The 14,901-nt window shown below is 40.4% G+C and overlaps 1 protein-coding gene across 7 annotated transcripts in view; it reads left to right on the top strand.

The window, feature by feature from the left end:
- The window catches only part of SEMA6A (semaphorin 6A), a 161,766-nt gene that overhangs the window by 41,004 nt on the left and 105,861 nt on the right, over positions 1–14,901 (top strand). The window contains exon 2 of one of the 7 annotated variants that reach the window (XM_074952992.1): positions 2,014–2,126. The exons of the other annotated variants lie outside the window; for them this stretch is intronic. The gene's annotated coding sequence lies outside the window, so the exon portion shown is untranslated. The remainder of the gene's footprint in view (positions 1–2,013; positions 2,127–14,901) is intronic. 7 annotated transcript variants of the gene reach the window in all.

Raw genomic sequence — 14,901 nt, 5'->3', positions numbered from 1 at the left:
GCACTCCCTATCCGTGGCCCCACAAAGCCACGGGACCTCCTGGTCAACCTCCTCCTGGCCCTGGCTAAAATGGCCATCTATAAAACCAGGGTGAGGAGGTTGGCCGATGGAGACTCCTGTGACTGTGGGGCCTATTTCCGATCCTCCGTCCATTCACGTATCCGGGCAGAGTTCCTCTGGGTGGCATCCACTGACTCCCTTGACGCCTTCGAGGAGCAGTGGGCGCTGTCTGGGGTTCTCTGCTCGGTGTCCCCATCAGGCTCCCTTTGTTTGACCCTTTGACCGCACTCCTTTTCCTGTTATTTTATTAGTTGTCCCGCAAAGTCCCAAGAGTTACTGTGTTCAATGTGAAGTTGTATTGCTATGGAGCAGACCAGCCTAGCAACAGTGGCATGGAAGAGAGGAGCAGCCAGAGTTCACCACTACAACTTTTTCATACCCTTCTTTACAGGTGTTTCCACGAGGCCTAGCAATATTAATCCACCTAATAGTATTACGTACACATAAAACAAATTAACTTCACCATGTAGCTGAGTCTGTACTGTATTGTTTGTATCATTTAGTGCTTGCTTTTGCAACGGCTTCCCACAGAGAATTCTCAGTGTAGTCAGTGGGAGTTCCACATGGGGAATGGCTGCCAAACTGGGCTATTCTAGATGAAATAAACTCACTGGGAGCAGGGAATACATCCCCTCGTACAGTGCTGAGCACACAGCTGGGGCCCAGTAAATAACAGATACATAGGAATAATAATGAATAAGGCTAAGTTTTTGTCATGGATATTTTTAGTAAAAGTCACGGACATGTCACGGCAAATAATGAAAAATTCACAGACGCCTGTGACATGTCCATGACTTTTACTAAAAATATCCATGACAAAATGGGGAGCCTCGGCAACTGCCGGTGGGCTGGGAGCTTCAGGGGTCCCCACCACCCATGGGGGCTTGGAACTTCAGGGTCCCCCTCTGCTGGCAGCTCCCAGCTGCGGGGGCCTCCCCGCCGCCTGGGGCTGCCGGGAGCAGTGAGGTGCTCCCACCGCCTGGGGCCACAGGCAGGAGGCAGGGGACCCTGCAGCTCTCAGCCAATGCTGGCTGAAGTCACGGAGGTCTTTGGAAGTCACATATTCCGTGACCTCCGTGACTAAATTGCAATCTTAATAATGATACTCTTGTAGATTAAACATCCTTGTATAATCAAGAGCGATGCATTATATTGGCAAATTTTATAATTTCCTTCAAGCTTTGAAGAATGTCATCCAGCCTATAGAGGGAACACTCATTGAGACTTTCCCTTCGCACAATATGTCCCATGTTTCAAGTGACAAGGAAGGTAGGTTTTTCTCTTCTGTAGGACGCAATGTGATTAACCTGTCTGGGCACCAGCAGTAGGCAGCCATTGAACAGATCGTTATTAGGGTGGGTATAATTACATTCACAGTGCCAGCAGGTTATCTGCTTTGAAAGCTGAGGACACAAAGGCTTATCTCCTTTACATGTTGAGTTCTGGGCTGTGAGTAAAGTACCCACGGATTTTTTTATGTTGTGTCAATCATGTCTTAGGCTGTTAACTGCTGCTGTTTGCTTTTGGAAGCCTGCCTGTTTTTACGATTATGACTAGGGGGATATAAGATATGAGCCAGTGATGAGTAAATGGCTGTAAATGGTATAGCTGTGACACTTCCACAAGTGCTATCATACTATTGCGCTAGTCATTAGCTGAGTGGCTACTTGAGCCTAATCAGTATCAAAGGGATGTCCACAAAGTCATCTATTTCATTAAGCTAATTTACATGACTCGGCTTACCCAAGAATCAAATTTTCATGTAGTGTAAGTCTTCCTATCAAGGAAAATAAGGGGATGGGGAGGAGGAGGCCACAAGGCAAGGCCTATGGATGTACGTATTTCTTTAATCAGATACCCTCTAGTCTTTCATAAGTCCCCATTGCATTTAGAAACCAGAGATATGTACCAGTAAGCTTTGAAAAGCTTAATTTTAGTCACTTCTCATTACAGGGGACTGACTTAGAAGGAAGAAATTGCCAAAGTTGAAATTGTAGACTTGGCCTAAGTTCTTCAGTGCAAGATATGCATGAAGGCTTTAGCCACTCCTCAGATTAGAAATGAAGGTAAGTGTTGTTTTCAGAGAAGGGGATCTGAGGGTTAGAATAGTTTGCTCAAACAGACCTTCAAAGCTCCCGTGGTCCCTGAGAGACATCAGTGACGTTTGTATATAGACTCACACAACAATGAGATCCTAGGGGAGTCGTGGCTGCTATTTATATCATACAAGAACCAGCTGTTACTTTAACAGAAAGCTGTAATGTACTGCAATGGTTTATTTCTTTCTCCTGGTCATCAGCACACCATCTTTTTGTAATCTGACTTTTAAAAAAAATCATTACAATATTTAGTATCGTTCTTTTCATCATTGCTAGAACTGAGGCTTAAAAAATTAATGACTCCTGAGTGAAACCTTATTCCATCAGTTGGATCAGCTAGTAATTGTTCGTATGTTAAATCTTAATCTTATCTAAAGGAGTTGTTTCTGAGTTTTGTTTTTAACTGTGAATTTGTAGTGATCACTGGCATATCCTTCTTAAATACAGGTGCCAGAAACCATTAATTAAAATCAATTAAACCTTATTCATTTTACATGACAAATGAAAACTCTTGTGTTGGATTTAAAAATATGTCCGGAAAGCACTTCCATTGTTATTGGATCAAGGATGGGGTTCAGCTATCTGACCCATCTTCAAAGGTTTCTAAACCTGTTCCAGCTTCTCTAATAATGATTTCATTGTTTATCCAATTGTTGCTCTATTTTTGATGGCAACTTTTCAGGATAAAGATCTCACAGCAGTCCTCTTGGTATTTATGTAGCTCTTGTCAATGCACCTAAAAAGTGCATCTCTGAGTGACCATTCAGTAATGAGGAAAACACAAAACAAAAACATGATTATGAGTTGACTGTTACCAGAGAGATGAATCATCATGTTTGTGCTTCTTGAACTGGAAACTGTACTTTCAAGCCATGTCCCTGCTGGAACACAAACTGTGCTAGCAGTAACTCATCTTTTTTAGTGAACATTTCCATGTGCATGCTGAGGGTTTTGAAGGCCTTGTTACAGGACTGAGGAGCAGTGGTTTTATATATTTGTCAGAGTGTTGGCCTTGGGTGGCGAGGCATGGCTCAGGGTTAAAACTGGTGATTTAAAAATCAAAACGACTAAATAAAATTACCCGGTTTAAACCAGCAGAATTGCAAGTGAGGACCACTTTCAACATGCTTTAATGAAAAAAAAAATCCTGTATTTCACCTCTTATCCCTCTTTTCCTCTTTGTCTGTTTATATGGATTGTAAGTTTTACAGGGCAGGAACCTGTTTTCTTATGATTTGTAGACCTCTACCACTCTTTCGGGAGATATATAAATAGCAATTAAGGGTTACATCTTGGATGGTTTAGTCCAGTGTGGCCAAGGCTATTTATTTATTTTTTCTCCAGTTAAGCAATCTGGTTGATCCCAGGGCACAGATTAATTCCCAGCAATGTTCTGGCACTGGGATGTTGCACAAGGTTTGTAATTTGTATGTATGGTAGACACAAATTGGGTTACAACCATCACTTTATGTGTGAAAATGGTTCCCAACCCAGTTACAAGCACTGGTGTGAACAGGGCCTCATACTGCAGTCTTTCCTTCAACTGACACAGTGTCACTAAAGCCTTTTAGGACACTGGTAACCCCTGGATAATGGTGTGCGGTTGGTTAGGAGTAAATCAGTAATCAAATTTCTAATGTACAGGTCACCGGAGTCAAAGAGAGAGGATGAGCCAGGGATGGGGGAGGCTGTTGTTGGTAAGCTGAGGGGATAGGTTTCCTATCCCAGCAGTCACACTGCCTTAACTCTAAGTAGCATCTGGTTTTGCTAATTAGAGCTGCTTTATTTCAGGCCTGTCATAAAGGAGAACATACCTTTTGTCTGTGTTTACATTAGAAATACCTTGAAAGCAGCATATTAGAAATGAAAGGTTTTATATGGCTCTATGTATTTTTTTTTAAAGTTATAATAAATCCTGTTTAAAAAAAATCCAGAGAGAAGGAGAATGCTGGCAAATGTTTGCATTTTTTAAGCCACACTATGCAGTTTATATTAGGCCAGTATTTTTTCTTATATGATTAATTCTGTTCATTTCTAAACATGCATAACAATCAAACAAAGATTGTGACTTGAAGAAACTGAAGTGGAAAATGTTACAAATTAGATTTTTGTCACCATTTGCATATTCAATCAGGCAGAATTCTGCTGGGGTACTGCCCCTCTCTCCTGTAGCAGGGGGGGCCTCATATTACTCAGCTGTTCCCAGGGGGAGAGAAGCAGCACATTCCACTCCAAGGGGAAGGGGAGGCAGGTCACCCACTTCCATGGGGGAGCAGACGGTGAACTTCATTCTTTGGGAAAAAGAAAAAAGAAAAGGAGTACTTGTGGCACCTTAGAGACTAACCAGTTTATTTGAGCATGAGCTTTCGTGAGCTACAGCTCACTTCATCGGATGCATAGCATATGCATATGCATCCGATGAAGTGAGCTGTAGCTCACGAAAGCTCATGCTCAAATAAACTGGTTAGTCTCTAAGGTGCCACAAGTACTCCTTTTCTTTTTTCTTTTTACGAATACAGACTAACATGGCTGTTACTCTGAAACCATTCTTTGGGAAGAAAGAGGTGAGGGGAGGAAGTGCACTCAGCTCCCAGAAAGGGGAAGGCCTCTTTCTATACACCTCAGTGCAAAAGATAATCACATCTTTCCATTGTAGTCTCTCCTTAAAACACACCTCTTCTGCAAAACCTACCATTGTTTTCCCCTAAGTGAATGTTACAGTCCTGATTTACACAAATGCAAATCAAAAAGTATCTTCCAGCATTGTGAAATAAAATAAGACCATTTTCTGGCCATCCAGAGCATCCTAGTTATTTGAAGCACTGACCGTGTACTTGGCAGTGTCTGAATGGCAGGGGAAGAGACTGTCTCTGTCCCTCAGAACTTGCAGTCTAAATAGGCAGACAAGACAATTTGGATATATCAGTTCTTGGGAGAGGTTGGAAGAGCTCGGAACTTCAAGAGGTGTCTGGGTGTGAAGTGGGGGGCTATTCAATTCCTGGTGTAAGGGAGGCAGCATCCTTAGCTTTTGTAGGTGAGGGAGTCATTATATCTAGCTCTTCTGATGGAGAGGAGACTCTGGGGAGCTTTTTGGGGTTAGGGCAGAAAGCATGCTCAGTGTTTTCCTGTACCATGTACTCAGTAATAACTTTAGAGGACTCCCCATTCTTATTAAACTGAACTGGCTGTTTATTAAAGCAATTTATGGCTGCTCCACTTGCAGCTTAGTCTTCCTAACTATGTGCAAACTCTGACTTCCTGGAGCCTTTTCCAAATACTTCTCTCCTGCAACCCTTGCTCATCCCTCCAGATTCCATTCAAGTCGCAGTACTCAGCTTCTATCGGAGGAGGTAGCTTGCCCAGAACCTTAGCAAAAGGTGCACACTTGCTTGCTGGGGGAAACACGCTCAGTTCTAGGGCTGGAACGAGGAACAGAGGGCTTGGATCCTGAGATTGGAGGTGTACTCAGGTCCTCAGCAGAGGTGATAATGAAGTACTGGGTGAATTTCAACCTTCTTTCTATTTGTAGATTCAAGTTTTTAAAAATGTATTTGTTATTCAAAATAATTCATCAAAATTTTTGCAATTTCATTTATTCTGTGGATGATTCTTTTAGCTGTGTTGCTTAGCTGTGATTGGCCAAGTAGTGGTCTTTCTGGGATGAGCCTGACTCTTGCAATCAAGTTCCTGGTGGGAATGTTTTCAAAACTGAATTCAGAATTTGCTTTCCACAACTATTTACGAGTATTATGTCATTCTGCAGCTGCTTCATTGACTGATTCAGCTTTGTGATGGATATCCACGAAAAGTCAGTCCTGAGGGTCAGGAGATAGGAGCAAAGTGTTGAGATCAGGAGTAGAGATGCTCAATACTTCCAGAACAGAGGATTTAGACAATAAGATTTTTAATTAAAATTTTTTTTTCTAACAGAACTGGTGAACACACATACAAAAACTGCAGGAAAGAGAAAATAATGCCGGCCCTTCACACTATCTTAATCCCATATCTGAGAGAAAGGTTCTCTGAAAATCTGTTCTAGAGGGGATACCATGTCCTAGAATTTTGTACATATGCACACACATCCCTCTTTTAGTGTGAATCTTAAACTCTTGTGAATAATGTGTTGGCTGTGCTGCATTTAGAGTTGAAAGCCTCTGAACTGAGCAACCATATATCATCACATAGATGATATTGATCCTGTTGTTCAGGACATCAGAAACTCTCTGAAGGCTGGTTAGAAGGGAGAATTCTGTTATATTTCATGGGCAGCTGAACGGCAATATGTGCCTTTCCTCATTTCAGCAGAGAGAATGGGAGTCAGGACATTGGTCAATAAAGCTGTACAAGGCCAGGAGAAGGTAGTTGATTCCTATGGGATTTATGAAAGAGGTGTTGCAAAATCATCCATTCCATGAGACAAATGCTCAGAGCTGTTGAGCACCTACAACTTCTGCTGAAGCAAGTAGGAGTTGTGGATGCTTAATCCCATGGACGTCAATGTCAAAATTTCCACTGATTTCAACAGAAGCAGGTCCAGGCCCTTTATTTGTAACTGGTATTTGGCATTTCTCTGGCAAGCCAAAGAATCATTGCTCTGAAGTAATGAGAAAACATCAGTCCTTCAGCTCGTAATCATGTGTTTATTCCTATAGATGCCAATGGTATTATTCACATGAGAAAGGGCTGGAGGACTGAGTCTATGGCAAGAACATGAAACCATCATGCCAGCAAAGATCTCTCCAGGCTTTTCAAGTTACCACAGTAAAAACATACAGCCTGCAGTCTCATTAAAAAGCTATTTGAGTATCTGATCTAATTCCTTTTGTGCTTTTTTAAAAAAAATCTGTTCTCTCTCTGCTGGCAGAGATCCTTGTCTTGGCTGTAGATCAACAAACACTGGCAACTGACCAACTGAACATCCAGGTTATTGAGGCCCATCAAAAGTCATAGGAAATCGCTCTCTGCCCTACTTGATATAGATTACATAACCGGCAGAGGTGAGGAGGGAGAAACAACAGAGCAGCAGCTACAATGTTCCTGTTCCTACACAGGAATTATACTTTTGTCAGGCAATTCATGCAGTATTCATGCAAGCCCAGAAAATACACAGCCACGCCAGAGAGATCACAAATGTTCATGAATTTTTCTTGTCAGGCACCCCTTGCCTGCTTCGAAGGGTGAAGTTTATGGCTGGGGAGGAGAAAAACTCTTCAGTCATCCGAAAAAGCACTAAGTTTCAATGACAGACAAACCAAATAAATTATCCAAACATACATCAATCCCTAAAGTTAGTGAGTACCCTGTCCTGGCAGTGAATTGGTGGGTATAATTTCATAGTTTGGCAGAGTGCTGATGTCCGGTGCTATATGCATTTTCTTAACTCTACAAAATTAGCTAGAATATTTGTAATAATGTTTTCAGCATCAGACTTAATTGTGTATCTGAGCCGTTGAAGTTTTTTCCTTTCCAGTATATCTCATTATTGTTTGTTGGAACACGAGTGCAATCAATCATTCCTAAAATAATTGTAGAAACCATCAATGATACAGAAGTCTTTTTGTCTTGTTGTTACAGTGGCGGGCTGAATAGTTTAGCCTGTCCTAGCATGCTACCTGGAAACAGACTGCTGACTCATCCATGTGACATTCTTTGTTTCCTTTGCAGAGACCCTGTATAGGTTATTGAAAGGGCAGAGGATATTTCCTGCAGGAGAGGAGAATGACTTTGCTTTGTTCTACCAATTATCCAGAGACTGGATTAGAGGTTTCCCCTGTCGGCAAGAAAGCTAACCCATCATTTCAGTTCATGCTTTCATACTCTGTAGACCCCTTTTCTCTCACTGCACTGGACTGGATCTTTTCCTCAACCTTTCCAAAGATGTAAAGTACATAATACAGAATTATTACTCCTATAACTTGCACTCTCGGCAGCTATCAGAGTCGCTCTGGCTCCCTTTCTATACTATTTTCAATCTCCCAAGAAACAGGTGTGAATGAATGCACATGGATGCTTGTACTCTAGAGTAAATGGGTGAGGGCATGTCTACATTAACAGTGCTGCAGTGACGCAGCTGCACCAGTGCAGCTGTGCCACTGTAGCGCTTAGTGAAGACGCTACCTATGCCTACAGAAGAGCTTTTCTCATCAACATAGATACTCTGCCTTCCCAAGAGGCGGTAGTTATGTCGACGAGAGAAGTCCTCCCATCATCATAGTGCTGTCTACACCAGGGATTAGGTCCACACCTGTGAATGACGTAGTTATCCTGACATAAGTTTGTAGTGTAGACCAGTGCTGAATGTATGCCTGCATAGAAATGTAGTGTGCCTGTTTAGTGCAATGTCTGAGCTCTTCCTGAATTACCACCTTTCTTTGTCTGACCATCAGTATCTCAGTTTTGCGCCTGCTTTTCAAATCCCTTCACATCAGATAATTTCACATTTCCTCTTGATACTGGTCTCTTGGTAATTAGAGTGACTGTGCAGTGTTCTATTAATTAAAGAAATTGTGATTTTATATTTAGGGGTTAATTGGTGATATCTGCATATAACATTTTCCTAAGATAAATTAGATTACAGTAATTAACCTTGTGTCCAGCATAGCAGACAATAAGCGTTTGTCTTAAGAGTATCCTGGAAGTAGGATAATTTAATATAGCTATTGGCTCCTTTCATTGACTTTTTTCATATTACCAAAGTAGGTGAAATGAAGCTATGGATGAAAAATATGCCATGTTGTCACATGAGTGATCCTTTTTCCACAAAAAAATTCTCAAGGATAGGATTATTTCTTGTATCAACCTCTCCATAAAGCTGTTAAGATTATAGATGATGTATAATTTGGTAATTTTCTGGGCATAAATTCAGGCAGAGTAGAGCTCAGAGACTGCCACTTGCAACTAGCAATTACCAGCAGACTGCAGGAACTGGATGATTGGTAACTGCAAGCCTGGAGATCATCCCATTTTGGAAAAGCAAAACTAGATAGATGTCCAGAGTCCTTTAGGGTTTTTGTTTGTTTCTTTATGGCCATACACACTAATGAAAAGATCTGAAAAGTATATGATTCCACAAATTACCAGTAAAAAGAAATAATTAAAGACAAATAAAGATCTAGACAATCTATCTAAATTTTACATGCCCATCACCTTGATATGTGAGCACCTGAGATAAAGTGTGTGTGGAATGATGGAGGCAACATTCCAGTCTCATTCTTGCTGTAGTGCTCTCAGTTTTGTTATCACCATCGACTTATGCTTACCTACAAGGTGCTTTTAAAATTTGTCTTAGGGATTCCATCTGTTTTTTGTCCCTTACTTATTGTTACAGCAGTCTCCCTCTTGCCATTCTGAAAAGTGGAAAGAAACCAGAGAAAATTGATTTCATAAACAAATAAGGGAATAAATGTATAAACACAAGTCTTCAAGAATTCTTTGCTTACCTGCAGTTTTTATCTGTCAGGGACATACATAAATTATCATGGTGAATTGGTTGCTTTCCAGGGGGAAAGTCTTACCTTTACCTTCTCATTCTCCTTCAGAAGTTGTGATGTACATTTATAAAAGTCTTCTTGCCTGAGTGGAATATTGCTGTATTTCACTGAGCAACCTTTCATAGTCTATGATCTTGAAATTTGGCCTAAATCCTGTTATTGACAGGACTAGACTATTCTGGTATGTAATGGGTACTGGATTATCTTAAAGTTGCCATTGTTGCTGTGGAAGTAATGCACTTTCATGGGGGCATGGCACAAGTGATTGGTTTAATTGAGCCATGATTTAAATTGTTAAAATTGATTAGCATTGTGGGATGGTTACAGTAAATTTGATCCATATTTTTTGGACTGTGGAGTTTCAGTCACTTTTGAGCTAAAGTTGATTAGTACCGTTTGAAACATATACTGTAGAAAGTTGTTATTCTACTGAATGAAAATCAAACCAGGTTAGTGACTCTTTTTTCCTGATTAAATTGCATTAATGTGACCAACATTACATATCAGTAATTGCACAAAAGCTAGATGATGTGCTCTGATTACTCAACAGTTGACTTAAATGTGTTCTCTGCTGTTTTGGGAAATTAAAAGGTGGACATTTTCATTTCAAACAAATAAAATGTGTTTCTTAAAGCAGTCAAATGCCACAAATCAAAAGATAATATTTGTTTTGAACTTTAAACAAATATGCAAAATAAAAAATATTTATTTATGATTATGTTAAGCAGCAGTCAGCCACTCTAACACACAATGGATCTGTTATATGGGATCCTAATTTTGGTCTAGAATAATGCTATGCTTTTCATATGATTTGATGTGTTGTGCAGACATATATCAACTGTAAATTACTTTTTTGTTTTCCTGGGTAGGGGAGGAGATTGAAGAAAGGACTGGAATCTATTTAAATATGCGCCCACAATAATGAAAGGAGGCATATGCTGAGCAACTGAGGGAATCTGGCCTGAAGAGTTTAATGCACTAGAGGGATTATTTTAGGATTACTGCCTGATCCTGAAGTTATGTTTACCGCAGACATGTAGTAGCTCAGACGATGTCTGCAGGGCTTTGTCAAACTTTTAATCAGTGGCAATTGGCAATACTGTTGTGAAAACAGACACAGTTTCATGTTTCACCTTTGCTGTTATCGATAATAAAAAAAAGGAAGAACATATTTCATTCTCTCTATATACCTGTGGATCACAGGCTGCAGTGTAATTTTTATTCCATATACCGAAAGAGAGAATAGAACGTGTATTGACTAGCACTGATATTTCCCAAGCAAATTTAGGGTTGAGAAGACTAATGGTATTGCTGGTAGTGTATCTGTTTTCTATTAAGATTGCTGAGATTAAACAGCAAAATATATATGAGAGATAGTGTTCTTTCTTGTCAAAAGGCAGTGTTACTTTTAGCTCTTACATCAATTCAAATCTTGAGGGTGGTTTATTGAAGCCCACATACAATCAATATAGCTATTTTTATCTCTTAAACAAGTGAGGTGTATTTAAAATAATAAAGACATCATTGTAATGACTGAACAAGCCGTTCTAAAGTTAGATCTGTTGCTGTATGTATTTCTGGTGGTAAGGAACAGGAATAATTTGGCAACTGCCTTTGTTCTTTAATGCAGGCCTATTGCCCCAAAAATAAAATTGAAAATGTTTCTGGCAATAGTTCTGCAAGCACAAATGGCTTTCTTGCCAGTTTTGGCAAGCCTGTTTTCAGTATAAAACTGAGCAATTATAGAAAGTGATATATTGCATGATATAATACTACCATCAGCATCAAGACAAACAACATGTTCATTGTGTCTTTTGCCGTGTGAGCAGGTTATTGCCATTGCATTATCCATTCCACTAAAACATGTACCTCTTATACCCTGACAAACAGATAACCAGAGGAGTAGAGAAGAGCAGATGCTTTAACAAGGAACTGTGGCCATTTTCTCATTTGTGTTGGCTCCGTATTTCAATGCAAATATCACTGAACAGGTGGCTGATGAGGTCCCTGTAGATTGTTTACAGTAAAGGTTACAACCAGAATCGATAGGCCTGAGATACTTCTAATTCCATCTGGGAGATGTTCATCTTCCATCTGACTGTTCCCTCTCTGAACAACAGCATCCTATTAAAGCTGTAATCACTGGAACTGTGTCACTCAGGTCAAAGAAAGGTTCTTCCTATTAAAGCCTTAATTTGTTCTTTACATTTTCCTTTTGTACTACACCAGGATGATCAGTAATGATGATCTCTACAAGATAGGTTGCCAGCATTACCTACTGACATGACACCTTCTTCAGGAAGAGGTTTATCAGTTCTGACTCGGGGTTTTGCAAATCTGTTCAGCTTATCAGTCACTGAATCAGGGGGGTAGTGATATAACACCCAGAGCTGACATTGCAGTATATGATTTATTGCCTGTGTAACACTGCAAATGAGTACTCACATTTACACAAACATCAGCATGCTACAATAGAACCAAATCCTCTTGAAACGTTTTTGAGAAATATTTTCCTTTTGATTTGAAACTCAATTTTAGCCTTAAGTTTGCTCTAGCTTTACTGGAAAGTTGCACACATCCTTGAATAGATGTTTACGTAGTATCTGGTCATACTTGTTAGGTAGATTTTTATTACTCTCTTCAATAAAGGTGTATGCTGTCACTTGCTATATAAGGAAAAATATATCCTATGTTCCACCACTGTATATCCCCCAGGTCCAATTGTTATATCTGTGATGCAACCTGCAGCAGGGAAATGAGTAAGCAATGCTAAATCTAGTTAAAATGGTACTAAAGTGCATATATCACAGGATGCCCATATATTCCCCCGAATTTTGAGGAGTGCTTTGGGGAGTGTATAACTGATGTGCATAGAATTTATGTGCACATTTTATTTGATTGATTGATTGATTGATTGATTGTGGTAGCCCCTATGGAGCCAGGTCAGAGACAAGGAGGCCATTGTACCAGGCACTATATAAACACCTACAAAATGGTCAGACCTTGCCCCAGTGAGCTTACAGTTAATAGAGGGCATGTTTAATGGAAAGTGGGAGGGATATGGGCTTCTCTGCACAAACCTGGACCATGTGGCATTCTCTGCCCCCTAGTAATGTGCATGTGGGAGAGGCCCTAATCAGTGTGCAAATTAAAGCATCCCAGGTGGCTGCTATACTTAATACACATCAGTGGTTCTCTTTTACTGGCCAGATACCTGGAGTGTTTGAGACATGTTTGGCCACAGGAATCGGGTGGGCAGCTGTAGAGACAACAGGAGCAGGACAAGAGAGGGAAAGATGAATGATGGACGCACAGTGGATCATAGAGAGATGTTGATGGTTAGTAGCTATAGAGGAAGAGGAACCTGGCATGAGGAGTTACAGCCACCTGCACTCAGGTGACTGATTATCATCACAGGAAAAAAGAATTGGCCATCCCAGACATCATCTTGCTGTGTGCCAGTTCAGTGCTAATGTCCGGCATTCAAAGCGGTTTCCTGATGATTACCACTGTGTCATCTGCACTGTAGTGCTTGTTGATCTCTGCAAGCAGCCCTTGAGCTTTCATGGCTGCTGTTCATTCCCTTTTGTCTGCTGCCTGTGGCACCATTCCATTCCCCAGTGAGCATCAGGACACTTTGTATGATCTTTTTCACTGCCACACTCAACCACACCTCAGAGTGGTATCTGGGTGATAGAGATCTCATTTTTACAAAACAGAACTGCTACCCAAAAATCACATATAGCAATAGCATGTTCTCCTGGACACCTTCCTTAGCTGCTTGCACCTGCCTAGCTTTCCTCTTTTCACAGGGACTGTGGTTTGCAAGCTACATTCCTGTTATTGCTGTTTTATTTCTAGCCTCCTTTTCTGTCTTATATAGAGCCATGTCTTTCTCTGTCTAGGAACTGTGAATTTAGAAGGTAGTAAACAATAATAATAATGATACTCTGCATTTATAATAGTGCCTTTTCAAAGGATTTCCAAAGGTTTCTCCAGCTGGAGGCAGGGGGGCGTAAGTGAGTTGCCCATCAACACATAGCAAGCCTGTGGTAGAGTGGGGAATAGAATGCAGACTATGTGACTGAGTCACATACCCTGCTTTTACCACTAGGAAGCATTCTCCTTATATAAAGCAAGTGGGACATGTATACATACACACACACACACACACCTTTCAATGAGAGTTAGTCTCCCAAGTGTCTAAATCACTTTTGAAAATGGGACTTAGGTTCCTAAGTCACTTTTCGAAATTTTATACCTAGAGATGAACAAACAAATTTAGATGAACCTGCCTTTTAGAACTTTTTAGACGTTTTTAAGTTGTCTAATTCCTCCTCCCACCCCTTCATTATTTTCATGTTTGCTGGGCCCCTGAATGTGATGAGAGAGCCTGTTCTTCAGATATTTATGGGTATCCCCCTGGATTGTTGATCCATGGATTCTGCTGGTTTTACTGGCCCTGTCTCCTTTCCTCATATAGTGGTTCAAATTCTTTTCCCTGGAGGGAAGGTATGACTTGAACTCTTGGATTTCTTACTCACAGATTCTTCAGCACATTTTATTTCACACACACTCCAAGTCTTGTTTGCAGGATGGTAGCTTGTCGCCTTTAATTTGTTTAAATATATATGTATTCTTCTCATTAATAGAGTCATGGATTTTTATGGTCATTAAGGTCATTTAGTCTCACTTCCTGCCTAACACAGGCCACTGGATTTCACCAAGTAATCCCTGCATTGAGTCCAATAGTTTGTGGGTTGAATTACAGCATATCTTTTGGAAAGACATCTTGTCTTCATTTAAATGATTGGAAACCCACATTAAACCCCTGGTGGTATTGTTCTGCTTTCTGACTTTACTTGGAATTATACCTGATTAACTGAGGGTATAGCTGAATGGAAAAGTTAAATCAGAGTTTCTCTGACATGGAAGATTGTAGCTCTTAAGGGCTAAGCTATATTTGCAGCTGCTACTGATTTAACAGAAACTATCCCTCTGTTCTCAGGATCCAAACTGACCTTTTCACAGAACTTATCAAGAAATTGGCACTTCATTTTTACATTTTACTTGTAATATGGGCAGAGTAAGGCAAACCCTTCTTATACAGTGCAGACACACTCACAGCAAGGTAATAGGATATTATGGCAGTAGCAATATATTCATTTCCTTAACCAAAGGGTTATTCTGCAAGCATTTCTGCCTTGAACCATCACTCACTAAACACTAAAAAAGATCAGACAGCAGAAGGC

This window comes from Natator depressus, chromosome 5 (assembly GCF_965152275.1).
Source record: "Natator depressus isolate rNatDep1 chromosome 5, rNatDep2.hap1, whole genome shotgun sequence".
Lineage (NCBI taxonomy): Eukaryota > Metazoa > Chordata > Testudines > Cheloniidae > Natator > Natator depressus.
Note: the sequence above shows the minus strand (reverse complement) of the source record. Positions and strands in the feature narration are given on the sequence as shown.